This window comes from Lissotriton helveticus, chromosome 10 (assembly GCF_964261635.1).
Source record: "Lissotriton helveticus chromosome 10, aLisHel1.1, whole genome shotgun sequence".
NCBI classification, from domain to species: Eukaryota; Metazoa; Chordata; class Amphibia; order Caudata; family Salamandridae; genus Lissotriton; species Lissotriton helveticus.
In genome coordinates this window covers 4,873,797-4,885,546 of record NC_136071.1, presented here as the reverse complement: position 1 = coordinate 4,885,546, position 11,750 = coordinate 4,873,797, and positions in this window count along the sequence as shown.

Genomic DNA, 11,750 nt, shown 5'->3' with positions numbered 1-11,750 from the left:
GGAACCTGTGGTTATTGCACCAATGGAGGGCATAGTGCTGATGCTGGCAACTGCCCCAGCTCCAGCCCTAGGGCTATCTAACGTCATGTACCCTTCAAGGCCCCTGCATTACCCCATTGAACCTCAAGATACCCTTCGATGCCCCTGCATTACCGCATCTACAGTCACATACTCTTTAATGCCCCTACATTACGCCATCTAAGGTTATGTACCCTTCGATGCCTCTATATTCATTACCCCATCTAACGTCATGTGCCCTTCGATGCTCCTGCATTACCCCCTTCTAACATCACATACCCTTTGATGCCCGTGCATTTCCCAATCTAGCATCACATACCCTTCTATACCCCTGCATTACCCCATTTAACATCACATACCCTTTGAGGCCCTGGCAATTACCCCATCTAACGTCAAGTACCCTTTGATGATATGATATGATATGATAAAAGAATTTATACAGCGCACGTTCACCAACGGCTTCTTGGTGCTTTAGGACAGGCAAAGGATCAAACTGCGGGGAGGAGACATTTAATCAATAATCAAACAAAAGCTTGAGAGAACAACCAAGTCTTCAAGGCCTTCCAAATGAGTGATAAGAGGGGATAAGGCGGAGATCAGAAGGCAAGGAGTTCCAAAAATGGGGAGCTTGAAAGGCGAATCTTAGTCCCCCGAGCCTTTTCCGCTTGAAAGGACAACCGGACAGCAGATTGGAACTAGAAGAACGGAGAACTCTGGGAGGAACATATCGGTGGAGACAAGAGGAAATGAAAGCCGGGCCTTGATGAATAAGGGCCTGGTAGGTCAGGCAGCCCACCTTGAAGAGGCTGCGCTGGATCACAGGGAGCCAGTGCAGGCTCCTCAAAAGAGGCTTGACAGAGCTGGTCCTAGGCTGCCGAAAGACCAGTCTGGCCACTTGATTTTGGATAAGCTGGAGTTGATGAGACTGGTATAGAGGAATGCCAATATACAGTGAATTCCCGTAGTCGATGTAGGAGATAACTAGACCCAGCGTAACTTGGACTAGGGCATCATGAGTAAGGAATCTGCTGATCTTTCTGATGCGGCGAAGATGGAAAAAACAAGCCGACATCACAGATTTGATTTGGGATTTCATGGACAGATCCTCACTAATGGTGACTCCGAGACTCTTGACTGAGCTCACCGGACAGGGGACACTACCCAGCGAGTGCGGCCAGAAGCTGGAGTTCCAGGGGTTGCCCGGGGGTCCAGTAAGCACAAGATGCCCCTGCATTACCCCATTGAACCTCGGATACCCTTCGATGCCACAAGACCATTTGACATCATGTGCCTTTCGACGCCCTTGCATTAACCCATCAAACCCCTTGATGCCACTGCATTACCCCAGCTAAAGTCATGTAGCTTGTGATGCCCATGCATTACTCCATCTAACGTCTTGCACCTCTTCGATGCCCCTGCATTACCCAATCTAGCATAAAGTGCTCATTGATGCCCCTGCATTACCCTATATAACGCCACTTGCCCTTTTATGCACCTGCATTATCCCACCTCGCTTCACATACCCTTCGATGCCCCTGCATTATCCCATCTAGCATCACATATCCTTCGATACCCCTGCATTACCCTCTGTCCTACCCTGAATTTCCAACCCCAGGTATGGATCATGATTCTTTTTTTCTCACCACTAGGTACAAAATGCTTCCGCTGGCGGCAGTCCCCTGTGGATCCAGAGCTATCTCTGTTCTCTTTTAGACCCCTTTTATCTCAAAATGTACAGTGTGCAAAGGAAATATCCATTAGAGACTTCTAGGTGCAGATTCCTTACCTTTGAATTTCCCAGGAGTCAGACTGGATCTGGAAACTTTTACTGAGCAATACCCCTAACGTGCGATGTTGGATGGCTCAATTCGGCTCTGTGTGACGTTGTTGGCATTGTTAGTGCCGGTTATGATGTCGTGGTGCCTTTATAGGTGCCACCCAGGCGCGTGGATGTCCGTTCTTTTCTTTCCGCACCAGTTAAGCACCGATCCTGGAAGAGATACCCCTCTGCCGCTTTTTGGTAAGCTTTATATAATCTTTTGCCGAAATTGGCGATTTTTCCGACTTCGTGGGCGAGGAATGTCTTCGAGGAAGACAAGTTCCCGCATGATGTCGGTCACTGATCCCCACTTCATATGTCTCTGGTGTCCCAAACGAAGTTATGTTCGGACAGTCAGGCGATGGCTCCGAAGACCTTCAGGGAGTTGGCGATGAAGTTACTCACGGCCTGGCAGTCGACACCATCAAGCAAGACTCCGAGGAGGTCATGGTCCTGATTGAAGAAGAGTAGGTTGCGGGACCGCTCAGGGAGCCCTAAGTCCTCTTCCTCGAATTCGAGTTCCTCGGGACACTCGGAGAAGAGGCATAAGAAGAAGAAGTCAAAGCAGACTTCCTCTTCACCACAACAGCCGCCGAGAGAGGTAAGGCGCACTGACGCTCTAGGCACATTCCGCGGAGCCAGAGTCGACTTTGCGTCTCCCCCTGTTTCAGGGAGCTAGAGCACCTCCCGCTCAAATAAAAGTGTTTTATGAGGCCATGCACCACGTGTTTTAGCAGGACGACTACGCTGGTGAGCCTTCGGGCCCCGCGGAGTCAGAAGGGGACCATTGAGTTCGATGCTGTCTCCTCCAGCCACAACACTGGTGGTGCCCCAAGGATCCGATCCCGGATCCAGCTTGACGCCGGTTGTGCCAATCTAACCTTTTCCTGATGTTGAATCCGAAGTCAGTGGATGCGACGTCACCAATGCCCGTCGGTGGTGCAAGCCCTATCCTCATCCCCGATGGCACGAAGCCGGAATGACGTTGATCGACCCATTTCCGCAGTCCACAAAACCCACAGGTTCTATTTTGTCACCTGAGCACTTTTAGGAATTGCTAGGCCCAAGAGAGGATTGGTAGGGGTCTGGGGACCCTCTTGAAACCCAGGAAGTCTCGGAGGAGGATTTGGATTGCTGTTGGGAACTTGAAGAGGCCAGTGGACTGGCTACTTCTCCAGACACTGGCATGCTCTCTTCACCTAAGGTGGCTACGGAGGAGGGAGCATCCTATGCCATGGTGGTTAGGAGGGCAGCTGAGGTCCTTGGGCTGAAGCTGCCCTTGGTGCAGGTCAGGACTAAACTCCTGACTGAGATGCAGCAACCTGGGGCTTCCACTTCTGAACCCCTGTTGCCCTTTAATGAGGCACTTACTGACATCCTTCTAGGAACATGGTCCAAACCTAGCACAGGCGCTCCTGTGAATAGGACGATTGACCGCTGCCATCGCCCAGCTCTAGACAACTCAAAATTCCTCAGCCAACACCCCACCCGCCCCCAGAGAGTTTGGTGGCGCAGGCCTCTACGTCCCAAGGCGCATTCCCTTCCGCCCTCCGGATAGGGAATCCAAGAGGCTGGATTCTTTTGGTAAGAAGTTGTTTTCTTCCTCCAGCCTGGCATTGCGGTCAGTGAATACCGCGTGCCTATTGGCCCTTTGGGAGGCGGTTGCTTAAGTGCTGCCACTAGTCCCAGAGGAGGCCCGGGCTGTGCTCTCCCCGGCTATCAAGGATGGGAGGGACGCACCAAAATTCACCATATGGTGTGGCCCAGATACGACTGATTTGCTGGGCAGATCTATTTCAACGACGGTGGTCTTGAGGCGCCACAACTGGCTTCTCAGGCGATGTCCAGGCCAATTTGATGGAACCTGCCTTTTTGAGGGGAAAAGGCTGACCCGGCACTGGTCAGGTTCAATGACACTTGAGCTATGGCCAGATCCTTGGTCATTTCCTCCACTCCTTGTGACCAGTCTTCCATTCACGGCAACGTACGGGGTTTCCAGCCACGTCAGCCATATCCCAGCCACCGACCCACACAGACTACCTAAACCGTGCGAGGACGGGGACGCGGTGGATTCCGATCTCGGAATGGAGGCCAGAAGTCATCGACCACACTGCCCCCAGCAGTCGCCGCCTCCAAGCACTCCTAGGCTGATTCTGCAGGACCACACTACTCCAGTTGGTGGGAGAATTTGTCATCTCCCCCACTGGAGATTTATAACAGACAAGTGGGTCTCGCAGATCGTCCAGGGGGTTATTCCCTACCTTTTCTTTCTTTTCCTCCTCTCATTCTGCCAAATCAGGAACGGATGACGGATGATCATTTAAAAAAAAAAATGTAATTAATTAAAAATAATAATAAATAAATTATAATTAATTATTTAATAAAAAGAATAAAAAATAAATAAAAATAAATAAATAATAAAAAAAATAAAAAAAGCTCTAAAAGAAGTTACTGCTCTCTTGGCCAAGAGAGCTACAGAAAGGGTCACGGTTTCAGAAGTAGGCAGTGGCTGTTATTCCCGCTACTTTCTGATTCTGAAGAACAACAAAGGGCTGTGGCCCATTTTGGATCTTCGGACCTTCAATCTCTTCCTCAAGAAGGAGAAGTTCAAGATGCTCACTCTAGCTCAGGTCTTGTCTGCCCTAGACCAAGAAGACTGGATAGTAGAGTTGGACCTGCAGGATGTGTATTTTCACATCCCCGTCCTCCCTGGCCACAGGTGTTACCTGCGGTTCAAGGTAGGCCATGAGCACTCTCAGTTTACAGTGCTCCCCTTCGGCCTTATCAGTGCCCCTCGGGTGTTCACCAAGGTGATGGCGGTGGTTGCAGCTCATCTGTGCAGGTTAGGGGCTTCAGTCTTCCCCTACCTCGATGACTGGCTGTTGAATGCGTCCTTGCCGCAGACTGCTGCCTCACCCCTTAAGACTACGGCAGACCTCCTGCATTCGCTGGGGTTCTCTATAAACAGCTGTTCTAGAGACAGTGCAGTTTCCGGCCTGTCCTTCCAAGCAGCGAGACCAGGATATTCAGGCTATGATACCGAAGTTTCAGCCTCCATCCTGGATTTTGATGAGACTGACTGAGGCTGTTGGGCCTCCTGTTGGTAAGACACGCAAGATGGCGTATGCGGGCCCTGCAGTGGGACCTGAAGTTCCAATGTGCACAGCATCGGGGAAATCTCGCCGACGTGGTTCAGATTTCGGAAGTAACTGCAAAAGATCTGCAGTGGTGGTTAATGAACCGCGATTGGGTCAACGGCAGACCCCTCTCCCTTCCCCAACCAGATCTCAGTCATGCACAGATGCGTCGCTCCTGGGTTGGGATGGCCATCTGGGAGAGGTGGAGATCAGGGCTCCACATACACTTATTGGAGCCCCAAGCGATTCGGTTGGCATTGAAGGTATTCCTTCCGCTGTCAAGGGGAAGTTAGTGCAGATGTTCACAGACAACACCACCACCATGTGGTACTACAACAAGCAAGGTAGGGTGGAGCCCTGGACCCTTTGTCGAGAGGCTCTGCGTCTCTGTACATGGCTGGAACAGCAGGATATAACTATGGTGGTTCAACACATGGCAGGTTCTCTTGACACTAGGACGAGGAACTCGGCTGTTGATGCCTAGGGGATCACGAATGGTATTGTCAGTCGGAGGTGGCGCAAGGTCTCTGTTCGCCTCCAAAGAGAACGTGCAGTGTCAGCTGTACTGTGCTCTGGAGTTTCCAAGGCGGCTAGCGCGCGGCAACTTTTTGTCGCGAGTGGAGCTCAGTCTTGTTGTACATCTTTTTGCTCATACCACTCCTGCCCCGGGTTCTAAAGAAGATCAGGAGCGACCGGGCCAAGTCATTCTTGTGGCTCTGGACTGGGCGAGGAGAGTCTGGTATCCAGAGCTCCTGAGAATGAGTATCGATCCTTTGATCAGGCTGCCCCTTCGGGAGCATCTTCTGTCGCAGCAGCAGGAGAGGGTTCTCCACCTGCAACTCTCAACTCTGCGCCTCCATGGGTGGAGATTGAGCGGCGACAGCTGATAGCTTTTGACCTTCCTTCCGAAGTCTGCAACGCTATTCTGGTGGCCAAGCTGTGCTCCACTAAGATTGTATACGCCTGCTGTTGGCAGACATTTGTGTTATACTGTACAGAAAGGTCTATTGACCCTATTCCTGCTTCTCTTTCTACTGTCCTCTTGTTCGTTCTAACTCTTGCCCAGCAGGGCTCTGCTTTGGGAACTCGAACAGTTACCTCTCTGCTCTCTCTGCGTTTTTGTGGCTGCCAGTCCAGCCCTCTCTCTTCAAGTCTCCTATTGTAAATAGATTTCTGGACACGGTGGTGCTTCGCACCAGGGCATTCTTTTTGACAAAGGTTGTGACCCCATTTCATCTGGGTCAAGGTTGTGACCCCATTCCATCTGGGTCAGTTCATCACTTTGCCCACCTTCTTTGCTCCCCCGCATCCTTCTAAGGAAGAGGAGCGTCTCCACCGACTGGCCCCAAAAAGAGTGTTGTCATTCTACCTTGACCACACAAAAGAGTTCCGGGTGGATGACCAACTCTTTCTAGGGTACATGGGAGCAAAGAAGGGAAGCGTAGTGCAGAAAAGGACCATCTCTCGCTGGGTCGGTCTTCGCATTAAGATATGCTATGCCCTGGCTAACAAGCAGCCCCCTGAGGAATTAAGGGTCTATTCCATCAGGGGAAAGGCTGGGACTACAGCCTGGCTCGGGGTGTTCCAGTCCAAGACATCTGTCAAGCAGCGACGTAGGCTTCTTTGCACCCGTTCGCAAAACATTACTGCCTTGATGGTCTACTGCGCCGGGACGGACATTTTGCCTGTTCAGTCCTGCAAGACTTCTTAGTTTAGGATGTGAGTGCAACCCACGGCCAGGATGTTTTGGCTCGGGTATCTGCTTCAGAGGTAAGGAATCTACAGCTAGAAGTCTCCATCAGATTAGCAAGTTACTTACCTTTGGTAACACATTTATCTGGTAGGCACTCTATCTAGTTGTAGATTCCTTACATCCCCACCCATGCCTCCCAGCTTTGCGGACTAATGTTGTAGGTATAGCGTTACTCCCCTTTTCAGGGCACTAGTTTTGCACATGACTACGCCAGTTACTTCGTGGCTCTGCGCTTCTGACTTCTGCGCAGCTTGGTGGCGCCTATATAGGTACCACAACAGCATAACCGATGCTAACGCCGCAGCCAACGAGGTCACGTGGAGCCGAATGGAGCCACCCGAGGGTGAATGCAAAGGCTATTGCTCAGCAAATGTTTCCGAATCCAGCCTGACGCCTGGCAAAACAAAGGTAAGGTATCTGCAGCTAGCTAGAGTCTCTAATAGATACTGCGTTACTGAAGGTACGTAACTTGTTTGTCACCTTCGAACAGTCTGACAGATCCTCACCTGGTTTGTCTGTGCTATCTGGGGTCGAGTCACGTCTCCAAGGCCTGCAAGGACTGCATGTGTAATCTGAAGGCCATATGGGACTTCGAGGCAAAACTCTGGATCATCAAGCGCTGGAAGACTCCTTATCAAGATCAGTCCAAGTTCAAAGGTCGATTTTCAGCCCGTTCCTGGCCCAGAAGTCACAGGAGTCGTATCCGAGGTCGCTCTTCAATATTCTCCAAATTTTCAAGAAAGTCGAAGAAAATAACCTAAAAATCCAAACAGGACTCAGCCCCTTCCCCCCACTGTTGTACTCCTAGAAGAGGTGAGGGCATCACCATAACTCCCGATCTTGCTCCTGAAGCTGTCCGACTTTGAAGCCCATCCGACATCTTGTCGCGGCACAACCAGAATTTTCAGGGCCGTCTGCAATATTGAGACAAGATTAAAGAGTTCTGCGAGGCCATGCTCCCAACTCGTTGGATCCCTTCCAACTCTGTCTCATGTGCCTGCATGCCCCAAGCATCTGAGAGGCCCTTCATCAGGGATATCACTGACAGGTTCATCCCTGGTGCCAGCTGGTCCTCCCCGAAACATCCATCGGACCTCCCCCAGCTCCTTACTTACTCTGCCTCCGGCTCCACAATCCACCAGGTTCCAGGAGCATTGACTCCGTTCCCAACATCAACACTAGAGCGTGAGGTGCCCGTTGTCTTCTCTGACTCAGGTCATGCTCTGTTTCCATTGAACCACAACCAGCACCGCTTGATGTTCCCCCGCCACAAAGAAGATCTCATATTCCCCTTTCTGATAGACTTCTTGCTGTAGATTCTTCACCTTTGAATATTCTCCAAGCGTGCGACTCGATCCGGAAACTCTTAACACCATCGATGCGGTGCATTTTCCCGCTGTGCGCTGGAAAATAAAAAAAAACGCAGTTCATGACGAGCTCAGCTCGTCATTAGTGTACAAGAGGTGTACTTCATGACGAGCTGAGCTCGTCATGAGCGTCGAAGGGGTTAAGGAGTACCTCTGTACGCTTGTCCATGGCGCCGTGCAGCTCCTCACCAACTCCGTTCCGGAAGCCTATCTCCCACACACTGCTGTCAATTCCTTTCTTTTTGTGCCACCAGACATGGATCCAGAGCTCCCGTCTCTCAAACTCTTGACCTCAATATTGCATCAAATTTTCCAAAGTAAACCGATAAGTTTTATCACTGCAGGGACTGTTGCTAACAAATGTTTGTGACAGATCGCCATTAGGTATGCCTGTGATGTCTGAGGTTGAGTCTCGACCTCAACGCCTGCAGTGACTGCTCGTCAATGACCCCGAAGGTCATTCGAGACCACGAGTTGAAACTTTACACCACCACGTATAAGCAGACCCCTCGCCCGGACCACTCTAAGTCACGATCCAAGTCCAAGGTTCAGTCACAGTCCCGCTCCAGGAGACGCCAAAGCCACTTGCAAGGTCGATCTATGTTGTAAATCCAAACATCTGGTAAGTCTACAAAGAAACATCTTGCCACTCATTCGCCTGAGTAGGTGTGAGGGTGTCACCATGGATCTCGCTCTCAGAATCAGCTGACTACTGAGCCGATGCCGCAATTGGTTCCGGCACAACCTGAGTTTCCAGGGCTGTCTGCCACTCCACAGCAAATCAAAGAGTTCTGCACAGCCACGGGACTTTGGCACCAGTACTGAATCCATCAACGCAGGATGACGAGTTACCCATCGTACTGTCCAACGCAGACGGTGCCCGTTTGACTTCGCCCAATGGTGGGCTGGCGACATTTGATGTGCTGTTTCCTCCGCCTGCTCTTCTGCCTCCACAGTGAAGACAACACACCCTACATTCACTTTTCGGCCCGGACTCGGATAATGATTATAACGCAGGTGATGAGTTCGCTCAGCCCTACCAAGGCGACAATTGGTATGACAACTTGCAGGAGGCTAGTCATAGCAATGCTTGCCAAGTTCATGATTCGTTGGGGCTCGAACACCACCTTATCCGTGAATGTAAGTGTGGCTTGAGATATGTCAGCAGCACAATTTGCTCTTTAAAGAAAAGGATCCTTGAGTACATAAGGACTATTGAAAACAAGGCTGCCATTTATGTAGAAATCCATGGTTTATTATGGAATGGTACATGTGGCAAAATCCTAAAGTGCGCACCGTATGACATAAAGAATCAAGATATAAAATCAAGCTCTGAACAAAAATCCCCAGTGGCCTCAATAATGACGAGGATCTGTTTGCACATATAAAGTAATTTGAATACAGACTGTGTCAACCCATGGATAATGACCATGACACTCCTGCCTCGAGATTATACATGTATGTGTATGATCATTTATTAGGAGTAGATAACCTCACTTAGAGGTGGCATTTTCAAAGTTTTAACCCCTTTGCTGCGGCAGCAATTCCGCCGCAGCGCTAGGGGGGCCGCGCGGCGCTCCCATGCTCGTGACGGAACCGCTCCGTCACGAGCCTCGGGCGCGCTGTGCTTGTGACGGAGCGGTTCCGTCACAGCCCCGCCCGTTCTTTCTGTACTACTGAGTGATACTATTTCTAACATATGTAATCTGAGTGGCTGTGTGACTGTCTGTATCAGTGTGTGAGTGGGTGTCTCAGTAGCTGAATGGGTGTGTGAGTGGCTGTATGGCTCTGTGAATGGGTTTCTGAGTGTTTTCTGGGTGTGTGAGTCGCTGTGTGAGTAGTTGTATGTGTGTGTGAGTGGTTGTATAGGTGTGTGAGTGGTTTTCTGGTGTACAAGTGGGTATCTGAGTAACTGTGTGGATGTGGGAGTGTGTGAGTGGTTGTATGGGTGCAATAATGGGTGTGTGAGTGGGTGTATGAGTAATTGTATGGGTGTTTGACTGGGTGTGTGAGTGGTTGTATGGATCTGTGAGTGGATGTGTGAGTGGCTGTATGGGTCTGTGAATGGGTGGGTGAGTGGTTCTGTGGGTGTGTGAGTGGCTTTATAGGTGGGTGAGTGGCTGTATAGGTGTATGAGTGGGTATGTAAGTAGGTGTGTGAGTGTCTATGGATCTGTAAGTGGGTGTAAAAGAGGCTATATTGGTCAGTGACTGGGTGTGTAAGTGCCTGTATGGGTGTGTGAGGGTTTGTATGTGTGCATGAGTGGGTGTGTGGATAGTTCTGAGGCCATGTGAGTGGTCTTGTGGGTCAGTGAGTAGCTGTGTGGGTGAGTTTGTGATGTGCTCCATGGGACAGTGTGTGAGTGGTTGTATGGGTATGTGAGTGGGTATATGTGTGAGTGGTTGTGTGGGTCTGAGTGAGTGGGGGTGTGAGTGGGTGTATGGGTCTGTAAGTGGGTGTTTGAGTGGGTGTATGGGTTGGTGAGTGGGTGTGGATTTGTGGGTGTATGAGTGGCTGTATGGGTGGCTGTATGGGTCTATATGAGTGGGTGTGTGAGTGGTTTTGTGGGTTTGTGGGTGGATGTGTGAGTGACTATGGGTGTGTGGGTCTGGCAGTGGGTGCGAGAGTGACTGTATGGGTGTGTGAGAAGGTGTCTGAATGGCTGAGTCAATAGCTGCATGAGTGACTGGGCCAGAACAGACTTCACCTGCCCATTTATCTAACAGGAGTCCACAGTTTTGCAGAAAATGTCTACCCAACTGCAGTACTTTCTATTGGTTAGTTAGTAAGTGCTAACTTGTTGGGTAAATGTCTAGTCTGTATTCTACACTACAGATGCATAATGGACCATGAGGTAATGCCTCCAGCGCGTTCTGTATAATTCATTTCAGCAATGTGATTATTCCTTGAGCGTCTTCTCCCAGAAAATTGTGATAACATGAATCCTCGTATAGAGAAGACGAACACACTACGAAGAGGTGAATCTCTACCAAACAAGGATACTTCCTCTTACTATATGAAGTAAGTGCTTCTTTGTTTGGTGGAGATGTCCTCATATTCTTCGGCAGCAAAAACGCTTCACCAAAATCTGTGGGAAACGCACTGGGGGTCCTTTTGCTAAACTGGGCATCAACCTGGGAAAAGACGGGAAGACTTACCATACTACTAAGGTGGACGGGCCAGGGCCAAACGGGTGGAGCCTCCCGGTGATTTTGCACATTTGCAGACTCATAGTAATTTTAGCGGAGAGCCGTGGACTCTGCTGTCACCAGGACAAGGAAGAAAGAACCCACTCGTCACAGTCACTACAGTTTGCGCTCCGATAGATCAATGATGCGTTTACGTCCATCAAGGATTTCAGATCATTTTTCAATGTGAAATTGGTGAGAAAACACGTCCTCTGCCAAGTCCAAGGAGTTAGAATCATTTGTCCTTTACAGAGGGGCCAGAGACCCCCATCTCCAGGGCCCAGCCAAGAATTAATGGGGGTGGGGGGCTGCCCGGCCCTCCTCCATGGGGCCAGCCAAATTGTTGGGGCTCTGGAGTGGGTGGGACCCCCAATTCCCCCGTGGTCCCTGCCGACTCCCTGCCTCCACTGGGAGCTGGTATTGGTCCCTCGCAGAATAAGAAGCAAAAAATGCTGCTCCCTGCGTTTG